At 31.5% G+C, this 12,872-nt stretch overlaps 1 protein-coding gene across 1 annotated transcript in view; it reads left to right on the forward strand.

The window, feature by feature from the left end:
- Positions 1-12,872, forward strand: part of LOC108752198 (lachesin) — a 393,798-nt gene that overhangs the window by 30,452 nt on the left and 350,474 nt on the right. The gene's annotated exons all lie outside the window — the stretch shown is intronic.

Consider the following 12,872-nt stretch of genomic DNA (forward strand, 5'->3'; position numbering starts at 1 on the left):
TATATATATATATGGAACATTCATAATTAATTATAATTGTTACTTAATTGTTCAATGAATATTATAAGCATTATTGATACTGTTTAAAAGCTTACAAAGAAAATTGTGAATTCAGGATTTTAAAATGCAAGAACGTGCAAAATCTGTTTCTATGCGGGTAAGCGCTTATTGTTTCAAATCATTTTAATCTGCTCAATCAAACTAATTGAAAATATTTCAAAGTAATTAAAAATGCATTTTGTTTTGGTTGTGTTATTTATTTCAATTCTATATTTCTCTTTTTAGCATTTTATGATATTGAATATAATATACACCACATATTTATTTCTTATATTATTTTTTATGTTATCTAGATGTCGTTTTGTCCAGTGATACTTTTTATTCAGATTTAATGATTAGAAAGTATTGCAGCAGTAGAATGGAAAATTATAATATAAGCATGACTGTTCGATAATTCAAAGTTATAAGCATGAGTAGTTTAAATACTATTGTTTATAATTTTATTCAATTACACCCAGTCCTGCTTATATCATAACTTTCCATTAATTTTTATTTTTATATTTCACGAGATAAAATTTAAGCGATAGTTATATATATAAAAAAATATGGATTTTACAGATCAATATAACACCGAATAAAAGTTAAATATAATAATAATAGAATGCAATTAACATGGCATGAACTTGATATTTTAATGCGATCTAACAGAAAAGGGACGACAGGAAAAAAGGGACGGCAGAGAATTATAAATTCCTCGCAAAATACAAGGTTCGCGTTCCGAGGACGTGGCGCGGCCGCGTTAACGCATTCGCGACGATCGTCGAGATCATCATTCGACATATGAACTACAGTGGCTTGTCCGATAATTCAATTACGGAGGCGAGCGCGCACACGCGCGAACGTGTTTGCCATACTTGTACGATCTGCGTTTGACGCGCCGCCCGATTCATCTGACCGTGTTAACAGCGGCGCGGACTTTCCGGCAGGTTAATGGCGGCCCGAAAATCGCTGACAGAACATTGTAATCGGTCGGCAATGTCATCAGGATCGCACAATGGTTCGTTGGACTTTCAATACGTTTCGCAAACCCTGTCGAGCATAATCGAACATCGGAATAATCCACAGCCAAAAGAGGCGAGTTGTACCGCGTCACGTTGTCATACCCAATCGTCGTGTTATATTCATAACGCCAAAGTTAATCGCTTTCATGCCTCATTTAAATTGTTACATAAAAGCGGAGAGAATAATCTCTCTACTACAGGAGAATTTTCAAAATTGCTACTAACAAACACTAAATTGATTATTTCTCCGTGAAACATTTGAAATTGGACACTTCATTTATCATATGAGATACATAACTAGGATTCATAACTACTCACTAAAAATGTGAGCACAGAACCGTGCCTTGATAATCAAATAAAGGTAAAGGAAGGTCCTCACGGAATATAAGAGATCTGGATTCGAATCCCGGTTAAGGTAATATTTTTCGCAATAGAATTATTAAAATGAAATAATATAATTGAGGGGATGGGCGAAAGAAAAACACAAATCTACTTAGGCTCCTTTTTTCGAAGATTAACTTTTTTATAAATATAACATTGATCGTAATGGAGAAGTATTGTAACATGTAACTTCTTAAAGATATTACATAAATTTATTTGATACTGTATCCATTCGAGTATAATATAAAAGTAGCGAGTTATTTTAATTTTTATTAAAATCAAGATTATGTAATTAGGCCTTTATTTCGCCCCCCTCCCCTCCCCTCAATAAGAAAGAATTTTCAATCTTTAAAATAACAACAAACGAAGAAATTCTAAACTAATGAAAGTCAACGCGGGAGGGGGTGCGCAAATTATTGAATTGGAATGATTCACTTTTGATACACTCCATTTGATATACATATGATGTCTTTTTTATTTCAAAATCTTGAATGTTTCAATTCTTTTTAGAGTTCTCTTTAGAATTATCAGCAAATTATTATACATTCTTAATCAAAATTAGCAGTCAGCAAAACTGAATTCTCGACGGAGTCTATTCTACTAGTCTCGCGTGAGAAGAAATAACAGCAGCGAAATTTACACTTCATTCCTTTAGAATTCAATTATTAATGACTTTCGATATGTCATTGCCACCATACATGCAGCTATTTACATCTAATATTGATTAATGTACTATAAAATGCAGTATGTTACGTATACAGAGTTAGATTTAGTACGTTAGTAAACTTTTAATGGGAGATTATAGGCAGCATCGAACTTTGTAGCATCAACAGTGAGAACTCTTCAGCGGTAACGAAGAACGCTTCAAGGAAGTTTCCCTCGCAACGCGTTCACGCTCGTTAGATGAATGATACTCCGTCGTATTCTCCATGGAGTTCTACCATCATTGACTCACCTTTGACATAATGTTGACATTTATTGACATCCACGTGAGATCCACTATGAAAGTTAAATGCTGTCGTAGAAGTAAATTTCTCATGAAAATAACTATCCATATATTTGAAATTTACAAACAATTAATCTTGGTGCTTTCACTTTTTATTAATAGTACAAAATATTATATTATTAATAATGTGAAAACACACACTACTTTCACATTACATGTAATTGGAATTTTTTTAATAAAAAAAAAATATTTAATTCCAAGTAATGTAAATAGCTATAAACTGAAATGGAAAGAAGAAATAAAAATAACGTTAATTTTAACTTCGACGTAGTTCAAGTGATATTAATAAAATGAATGCGAACACTAGATATGCATGAATATATGTAATATAATATGGTATGAAAACGAGTTCGGAAGCGAGTTGAAAACTCGTTCGCAGACATGGCACGCCTACGATAGACTATTGTATCCGATCTGAAAGTGTCATTCTTACCGTTCGTGCCGCGAGTTCTAATGGACGAAATGTATTCGTTAAGGTTGGTCGTTCTCATGAAAAATTCGCTCGAATCGACGATGTTCGGCAGTATGAAAATTTTGATAGTTTCCAATTTCCATTCTCATAGGCGCAATTGGAATTTATTGTTTTATCTCATATGTAACTTCTAAAGCCTTCTTATTAGTCTTCTCGAACACTTTTAAGTAGTGAAAGTGAAGTCTATAAGTGAAGTCTATAAGTATTTTGTTTAAAGATAAATGACAGTTTATAGTACAAAAAAATTAATAATACATATTATATAAATATTTTATTTCAAATATTTAAGAAATATGTATTTTAAAGCTGTTTCCAATAGACAATAAATACTATGCTATTTTTTTCTAGAGAAAAAAATTTAATTATATATTATTATATATTATTCTAACATATCGTATAATACTTTTCAATAATAATAAAAATTATTTTATATAATATTTCATATAATATTTTGAAAGTATATGTATTCTAGGGAAAACGCATTAATAGAGTTAGCATTTTTAGATTTCAAAATATATTTACTCTATAGGTACAACTTTTTTCTCTTATATTTTTAACCTAGAAAATGTTTCCAAAGTTTCTAATTATTGAAATGTCACACATATTTTACGTAATAGCACCATGTTACTATAATATAATATAAAATTTGCTTACATGAACTTGTGTATATGCCTTTTTCTTATTTTTAAATATTATATTAATGAATTACATAGCTAAAAGTTTTATCTCCCATAGTTTTATGCGTATACAAAAAATATTTTACGAACAAAATGATTAGCTTTGCCTGTTTGTAAAAATTCATACAATTCGTTTCTGTTCGTGTTCAGACAATTTTAATAAATTTACATCAAAATTTAATATTTTAATGTTTTGGCCGATAAGTCACGATTAATGAAAACGACGTCGACAATTTATATGTTACGGAAAAAAATAGTATATTATTGGAATTCGATATCGCTGTTTTTAATCCTAATAAAAGAAATATTTATTATCACAAGCTATATTTCTTCTACTTTATCGTATATATATATATATATATATATATATGTATAGACCATAAAATTAATATCCTATAATCACAATTTTACTTTTTCATTGAAGGGAGACATGTATCAAAGAAAATCAGAGATATGCCATTTTTTTAAATTTTTTCGTAAAAACCATAAACTTTACTCAAATAGAGCTTTGATTAATTTTCCATTTTATTGATATTTTTAGTAAGTATTGTTATTTGTTAATATTTTTAATAAAAATTTTATGTAACACTCACTAATACGTATAAAATATTGATCAAAACTCCCTTGATAAAAATCCATGAATAAATTTAATAGTTCTTTAAAAAATTCGTTTAAAAAACATCACTTTTTTTTATAGATCTTATCAAAAAATCTTAATTATGCCAAACATTATTAATTATTAGTCCAAAAGTTTCTTAAGCACCCATTTTAAAGAATTTGTTCTTTAAACTGTTATTTAACGCACCTGTCATGCGAAATAAATAGCTGAACATTTAAAAGAAAATCCAATATAATCAGATAGACGTGCTTCTACCTCTCATTTTATCCGAGAATTTTTCTCTAAAGTGAAGGCACGTGAAAGTTACGTTAAAAAGACTTTTTGCTTTACGCCGATCTCATGCTCGTTAATGGCAGGCAACCGATCGAGAACATCATTGTTCTCTACTGAACAAAATAAAGGTGCCATCGACACGGGTCATCGTTGGTTGCAACCTGCGGCAGCAACAACGGTTACTTACGGGTCGATCTAGATCGATGTCAGGGAGGGATCGTAATCCGAGACAGCTCGATCATCCAGGAGCCCCGCAAGTTCTGATAAAATCCGGGGTCAATGTGTACTTTGCCGGTGAAGCCTTATTAGCGGAATCACGAGCGCAGTTCTGCTACTCTCCTCATTCTCTCTCTCTCTCTCTCTCTCTCTCTCTCTCTCTCTCTCTCTCTCTCTCTCTCTCTGTCTCTTGGTCGCTCGACGAGAGGCTCTTTAATTTCCGGCATCGAGGCGACCCTTTGTCGTCGGGCACGGATGACTCGAGATAATGGGCTCGTGAAACGGTGCGTCCTTCCCTTTCGTTTACTTCGAGAATTAATCGCGCGCGTGGTGTATCGCATAGATTCTAACTCGAATTGAAATAACTATCGCGTCGCACGGCTTTACCTTGTTGTCTCTTGCGAAAACTCCATTTTCTCCCCCCGGTTTACTTGTTTTACTGAACACGAAAAAGATAAACTGCACATCGTCCTTTGTATTTTTTAAATTACGTAAATCCACGCAAAATTTCAGTAAAAACCGTGGTACTTCCTCTTTTTATTATTTTTTAATTTTCCCATAAAGTTATTAATCATTCTATCTAGAAATTATTATCATATTATGCACATTTTATATTTACTCCCGATATTTTTTATCTTCAACGATATCTTCATACTTTTTAGATTTTTAATACTTGATTTAACGCAAATATTTATGATAAATAATTTCATGAAATCTATTGTATCACAATGCGAGTATTATCGTATCATTGCTTCGACAACCGAATTTTCGTATGCTTCAAGTATTACTTTTTGTCTGCAGTATCATGTTAACAGAAGCTCGATAAGGAGGATAGCGAAAAAGAGAGGATTAAATTCTTTCGCTTTCATGTTGTCCATGGTCCACTTTTTGACCTCCGCTTATCCTTTGTTGCACATCGCACAGGAAAGCAAGCAAAAAACTAGCGCGTATTGGAAAAATATATTCTTATTTTCATAATTGTAAATGGAATATTGAAGGTAAGAGCACAATCCTGTGGCTTTAGGTAGTTGATTAGTATGAACTTTCGAAACATTATTTCTAAGTATCGAAATCCAAACGAATACTTGACACTCAATGAAATAATGTTTTAGCACATTAATAACATTTAACAAATTGAAGGACTCTTATTATACAAAATAAATAACAATAAATAAAGGGCAAAATAAGAGTCGACACATTTCTTTAAAAGTTACACGAAGAATATATTACAATTAACAGGTAAAATTACATAAAGCAAAATTAAAATTAAAAATAAAAAGTTACAAGTTTAAAAAATAAAATAAAAAAATAAAATAAAATAACTTCTTAAAAAATAAACGCAACTAAAATAACATACCGGAATTATAAAAAAGTAATTAAAACTCACCAAAAAAAAACAAGTGTAAATTACTTCAAACAAGCGTGTCCATACAAGTATGACAAATTTTTGTTTATCTTTTATCAACTAGAACTTTTTCAAGAGATATAACATTTAACTGTTCAATCGTATGGGAATAATGTCGAGTTCTACATCAAGACTTACCCGAACAGTGATTATGCGAACTTTTCCGTTAACTATTATTGTACTGCGGTTTTTTTTTTGATATGTTAATGTCTGAAGAGGGCTCAATCCGATAGCCGAAACTTGTAACTTTTTATTTTTAATTTTAATTTTATTTTATGTAATTTTATCTCATGTTAATTGTAATATATTCTTCGTGTAATTTTTAAAGAAATGTGTCGACTCTTACTTTGCCCATTATTTATTGTTATTTATTTCACATTAATATAGTTTAGAGTGTAAAGTAAAGAATTTTAGAACTAAAAAAAAACGATACATTTTTATTTTATGGAAGTCTTAGAAAAAATATCGGTTTTTTAAATAAAATATTAATCATAAAAATTGTGTCCTTTGAATAAAAATATAGTCTTAGCCAAAAGTAACAGGCACCTAAATTTTTTTCATTTACTTAGATTTTTCTTTTATCTGCATTGTTACCTATTGGTATTATCGGCACATTATATATTTATATAATAAGTTTAATAGATTCTTGAAACGGATAATTTGCAACAAATGTCATCAAATCAGTTTTTCAGCAAAAATATAAACTATAAATAATGATTAATAAAATTTTTGGTCATGCCTGTACATAAAATATTATATAATATAAACTATATATATAAATAAATTATAGTAAACTAACACGAATTGAATAAAGATTTACAAAATATATATTAAGATTGATAGCTCGAAAGATATTTAAAAAAAACAAGAAAAAATATAACTTTTATAACTTTCTTGAAAGGAAATAACTTTGTGAGTGGGAAAATATTTGACTCAAGTCAAATTAATTTCATTATATCTGTATGTTTCACATCCTTTCGTAATATTCATAGAGTATATTGCTATCACAAAGGTATGCTTTTCTTAAATTTAAGAAAGAAATACGTATCATAATATCTCTGTATTTTATTACTGCAGCAGTCAATATCAAGAGAAAAGTGATAAAAATTTTCAACAATAGCTGAAATATCGTTTTTCCAGAGAATTTCATTCTGTTTCCAGATACCAATAATGTTCTAAAAATAAAAAGATTATTTCACAAAAAACAATTACACGACGGTTGAATGAAAAATCATATCGCGGAAATGACGAAAAGCGAACATTTAAACAATTGTATTTCCGAGATTTGCAATTTCCCGCTTCCGCAATCATACAGAGGTTTAATTTCCCGTGTCAAAAATTCAGTGATTCGATCGAGAAGACAAGTTTAAAGTACAGTGCACCCTTTTGCAGTCACGTAGCGTAAGTTACGTGTTGCTGCAACGTGCTCCATACCGGATGAAATGGCCGCGTTGGCGGACTTCTACCAGATGTAGATAAATCTTGCAAAGCGCTACTCGTCGAAATATCAGCACCACGAACGCACGTAGGGAGATTTTTCGATGCCCTTTGTGCGCACGACGTTACACACGTCGCCGGTATGTTTTCATATCGACAGCAAATATGGGGTGAAATACGGTTCTCGTTCTTTCTTTCTATCGTACTCGGTATTCTTTCCGTGTCATCGGTTCGCAGAGAAACTGTTCCACGATGACATTGCGATCTCGTATATTAATATTGCCCCAGCTACCTTACGAAAAAGGACACGAAGTCAATGAAGTGCGAAGTAAAAATTGCCCGTTTGGCAAAAATATTTCATTGTTATTATGTTGCTCCGTAAACACTATTGATATAATAATTCTATTCTTCTATAAAAGTAACATTTACGTGATTTACTTTTCCGTTCAGTACATGTTACCTGAAATAAAAAAGTAGACCCCTCATAATTCTAGATTGCAAAGTGCTCAGTAGCGATCCGATTTTCATGACGAATTCGAGGACAAGCGCGAGAGAACTCATTTTATCTCTCGGAGAAATTAAGATCGGCGTGATTTACGATCCTCTCCAACACGCAATCGAGACGCTGTTTACAGCCCGATTCTGCGGAGATGGTTTCGCTACGTGAAAAAGTCGTAAAATCACGGCGTAAATTACGAAACAATAGAACCGGCCTGATACACTATGCCGAGAACTATTGTACCACTGTGGGCCAGGTAACAATGGACCAGTGCGAACAATAATACGACAGAGAGAGATGTAATTATCTTCAGGACGCGAGATATTCTGCATTGTCAAACATCAGTGCGAATGTCTACCGGCTCTGCCTGTTCTCCACTGGAGAACTCCACTTTATAGAGAGAGAGAGAGAGAGAAGAGAGAGAGAAAGATCCGTCAAACGATGAAAGATCCAAGCTAGTCAAAGTTGCTCACTAGAAACCACTGCACGCTTTGCGGACCCGTTGGCGTTGTCGCGAAATCAACGTTGAGCTACCGGGTGACCGATATTAATCACGCTGCCTTGTCCTCATGGCGCTGCGTCCGCATGATTCTGCCGACTATTAATTACGATAAGCGCGACGTAACACGTCACTTTATTATATCCTCTCAGAGAACAGAGGAATTTTTTTGTAAAGCGCAGTACTGTCTGAAAACTCGCGATGGTTGAGTATGATTCAGCAAAGAAGCAGAGCTTTCAACTTTTTCTAAAGAGATTATTCCTACATTTTTCAACACGTACAAAATAGTCAAAAAATTCGCTGATGATTTTTTTTTTAACTTTTTACAAATAAAATACATAAAATTACAAATACAAGAGTAAATAAAGAAATAAATTTTTCCATGGAAATATATAGTCTTGAAATAGCTTGTACGTAATATTATTATAAATATTGTTAATTGTTATCTATAAATATTACGCTCTTTATATTTATCCTCTAATTTCTCAGTTTAAAATTTTTCTTCCGAAATAAAAAACAAAGACATCCTAAACTCGCGAAGCGAGTATACAAAAGATACCTATACCCGGAAAAGCTTAGCGCGCGCTTCGTCAGCATCTCTATCCCTCTATCCTCCTTCAGCCTTTCATTAAGTCGAATCGGTTCCGATACCTTGTGGTCGAATGTAACCACTGACCAACTAGATTCGCTTCATTCGATGTGACTCGAGTTAAAAGCTTTCGCTTCCCCCTTCGTTCGTTTTCTCATTCTTTTTCACCAACGAAATTAACGAGTGAACAACTAATCACGACCTCTTGCTATCGACATATGTCGACTTTTTATTCTACTTTTAATTACTTGTGAATTTCTATTAAACTTAATCTGGGTTCAAGTTTTGACGTACGATAAATTTCATTAAAATATTATAGATATAAAGGCAATAATAAACCTGTTTTAAGACTCATAAATTTTGTATTATATATATATATTTTTTTTTAATAGGTCGTCCTATAGACTTACCATAATAATCATTAGCGACAGATTTCTAAGTTATTTTTAGACAAAATCTTAATATCAAAATCAAGGGAGTAACTAAATACTAATTGAAATATTGTCTCACAGATTACATGATTTCATTTGATTACAAATAATTTTTATATATGAAGTCATTTGGTAAAACATGCGATTTTATTTCATATTATACAATGATTTCTCGTGCATACGTAATTACCGGATTATACATAGAGATTTCATATGAATTCTAGGATAATGATTTCGAGGATTCTGTCTCACGATTACATTAAGTGGTTGCCCCTTCTCGATCAAAACGTATATAGTTTTTAACTAAAAAAATGTTTAAATTTAAATCGAATTGTCCGAAATTCGTGCGCTGATCGGGCATGACACATTGCACAATACTTGAAGGCATTCAAAAATATCTTCAAAAGAATAAAAGAGAATAGAATTGATTCTTGAAAACATCTTCACTACTGTGCCACATCTGAACGCGCGAACTTCAGACAGTTCGATTGATTAACTCTAAGAATTCTTCTCTCATATAAAAATTACTGTAGCCTCGATATTTTGATATTAGGATTTTCATCTAAAAATGAAGATTTTTAATGAGACTCATTATCGGTTTTGTCACATAAGTTTGGAACGCCATGTATATTAAAAAAAATAATCTTTTTTAAGATAGGCTCTTTTAAATTATTATTTGCAAATAATTGTTATTATTACATGTATTGTAACGATAATGAATATCTTAATTTCACTTATTTTTGTTGATAAAACATCTCATAAATGAATTATACATTTAAATGACTTTGAAGATTCATAATATCATTTATGATACATATGATTGATATTTGTTTGATTGACATTCCTTTGATAAATGGTCTTCTTATTAACAAGAACATTACCCCGACATATTTATCACTGATATACAGTGTAATAGGAGCTACTATCGTCGTGCTCTTGCATCAAAACACGCTCATAATGTGCCCAGTCACGTAGTCAATACTTGCGCTAGGATTTGATGCATCATACGATGTACTAAGCGAATCCTTCGTAATGTACATGAACTACGTAAATAGAATTTTTCTAAATATTCCGTTTAACAAGATTTAAAAAATATTTTTAAAAACTTTTTTACATTTAGCAAAAATTTTCTATATCGAACAACTCTGTAATTACCGATAAATTTGTAATCTTATATCAATCTTATAAAATGCTACTTACAAATTTTGTTTAAAATTGTCTGGAAAATTCGAATAGAATTTGGATACACAGATATTCATTTGTTGTAAGTTAGTAGCAAAATCTTCTTAATTGTTCGCATCTCACATTTCGCTAGCTTGACGATTTCAATTATCAAATAACGACTCGTTATCTTACATTGGAAAATGGCGGAATAAAATTATGGCGAAAAAAACAGCGTAATTAACAGTATTCATCTGAGAAAAATTGTCACTTTATATAAGATTAAAAATAAAGCGTTTGTAATTATAAATCGAGATAATTATACATCCAATAAAATACCGGCAGTTAATTTTACAAATTACTAACCGAATTAACTAATGTCATTAAAAAATTGAGATTTTTACAATAATAAAATATAATAATTTTTTAGAAGCTGCAGATATTTCTTATGAAATTTAGAATAAGACATAATGAATTTAACATAAATAATTAAATATTTGACCATGCATTCTTTTATACGAAAATATTAACTTAAATATCTAACAATAAGTTGAATCTTTTCAATTTGCATGCATTAAAATATATATTTTACATAAAATGTTTATAAAATAAATATTTTAATAAATTTCTATGAAATTTTTATGTGTGAGATGAGACTGAAAAATAAAATTTTTAACAAAATATTTTTTTAAGAATGATTTTTTTTTCCGAATTTGTTGTCAATTTTTCAAATGAAATTTGTTATTTCAAACTATTATTCTGCTTTCGTCTTCCTCGTTTTCTGAATTCTGCTTGATATTCGATGGATCGCTTCATCGAAACTTGCTACGCGTTTCGTTGATTTTCCGTCTCCCATACTGGCAATTCCGACGATAGTTTCGCATGCACGTGCACGCGTGCTGTACGAACTTGTTGCTACGGCTCCCTTACCTACTTTTGCATAAACGCGGTATGGGATTCTATATTCTCTGTAGAGAAACAACTATGTGCTAAACTTGCGAAACAGATCAATTAAGTTAAGAATCCGTCATTCCGCAGTCGCGAATGACGTGCCCGCGCGAAATTTAATGAAAAACTTTCACAAAGAGCAACAATAGCTTTTTATTTGAGGAAAGTTGTTATTTAGATTTATAATAATATTTCTTCAAGAAAATCATATAATTATTATATCATATAATTCGACTGTTATATAATATTATATTAATAACTCATTTTAATAAAATCTCTTATTTGAATAAAATCAATGAAATACTTGGCATACATTTTACAAAAAAGAAAATGTTAATTCAAATATATATAAAGTCCTATTTGCAAAAATTCATAATGTTTCCACTGCGATGTAACACATGATTTGCACTTCGAGTGTACTAGTACTAAATTCGCTACATACGTATGTGTATGTGTTTTGTGTATGTGTGATACATTTTTTCCAGATTTTTAGAAATAATCTTTTCAGAGATAATATCTTTTTTCACACGGTAACAAAAAAAAAATGATTTTGCTGAAATATCTAAAAACTTAGGTAGATTAAAAAAAAATTGAACCATCAAAATAATGTAGGAAACTCATGCATGATGAACAATGTTACTAAAAGTTGACAGTCCTGACACGGTTGAGTGTCCTATATAATTATTTTAAATCTATAAACATAAGTATTTTTATAGTCGAATAAAATTATTTTGAAATTTATACTATATTTAGCTAAATTTTTACATACCTCTAGGAAAGTAGTTCTTTCCGTTTTTATCTCCGGCATCGTATGCGATCTTTATTTATTTTTCGTGCTTCCTCACGGCACGGGCGCATCTATATCAACGCATAAAGTACGCAATGTACGTGATCGTTGCACCCGCGTCAGACCTCGGTTGCGGCGCTTGTCGTTGTCTTTACAAACTTGTCGCGGCACTTAACTGCGATGTGTTACGCACACCGCTGCACCATGAACTTTTGTCCCTGCGGGGTTACGTGCTCGCTAGACGATTCAATTAGGGTCGTTCCCCTGCTTTTGACACTTTGCTCGGCGAAGGAAAAGCGCGGGGCTATACACTCACCACATCTCCGCGAAACGTCAAGCGACAGGTCGACGTTGCACGCGAACGACATGTCGCCATCGTAATCATGAGTCTGCATACATAGAGAAAAGTTT

Source organism: Trachymyrmex septentrionalis, unplaced genomic scaffold (genome assembly GCF_001594115.1).
Source record: "Trachymyrmex septentrionalis isolate Tsep2-gDNA-1 unplaced genomic scaffold, Tsep1.0 scaffold59, whole genome shotgun sequence".
In the NCBI taxonomy this organism is placed as follows: Eukaryota; Metazoa; Arthropoda; class Insecta; order Hymenoptera; family Formicidae; genus Trachymyrmex; species Trachymyrmex septentrionalis.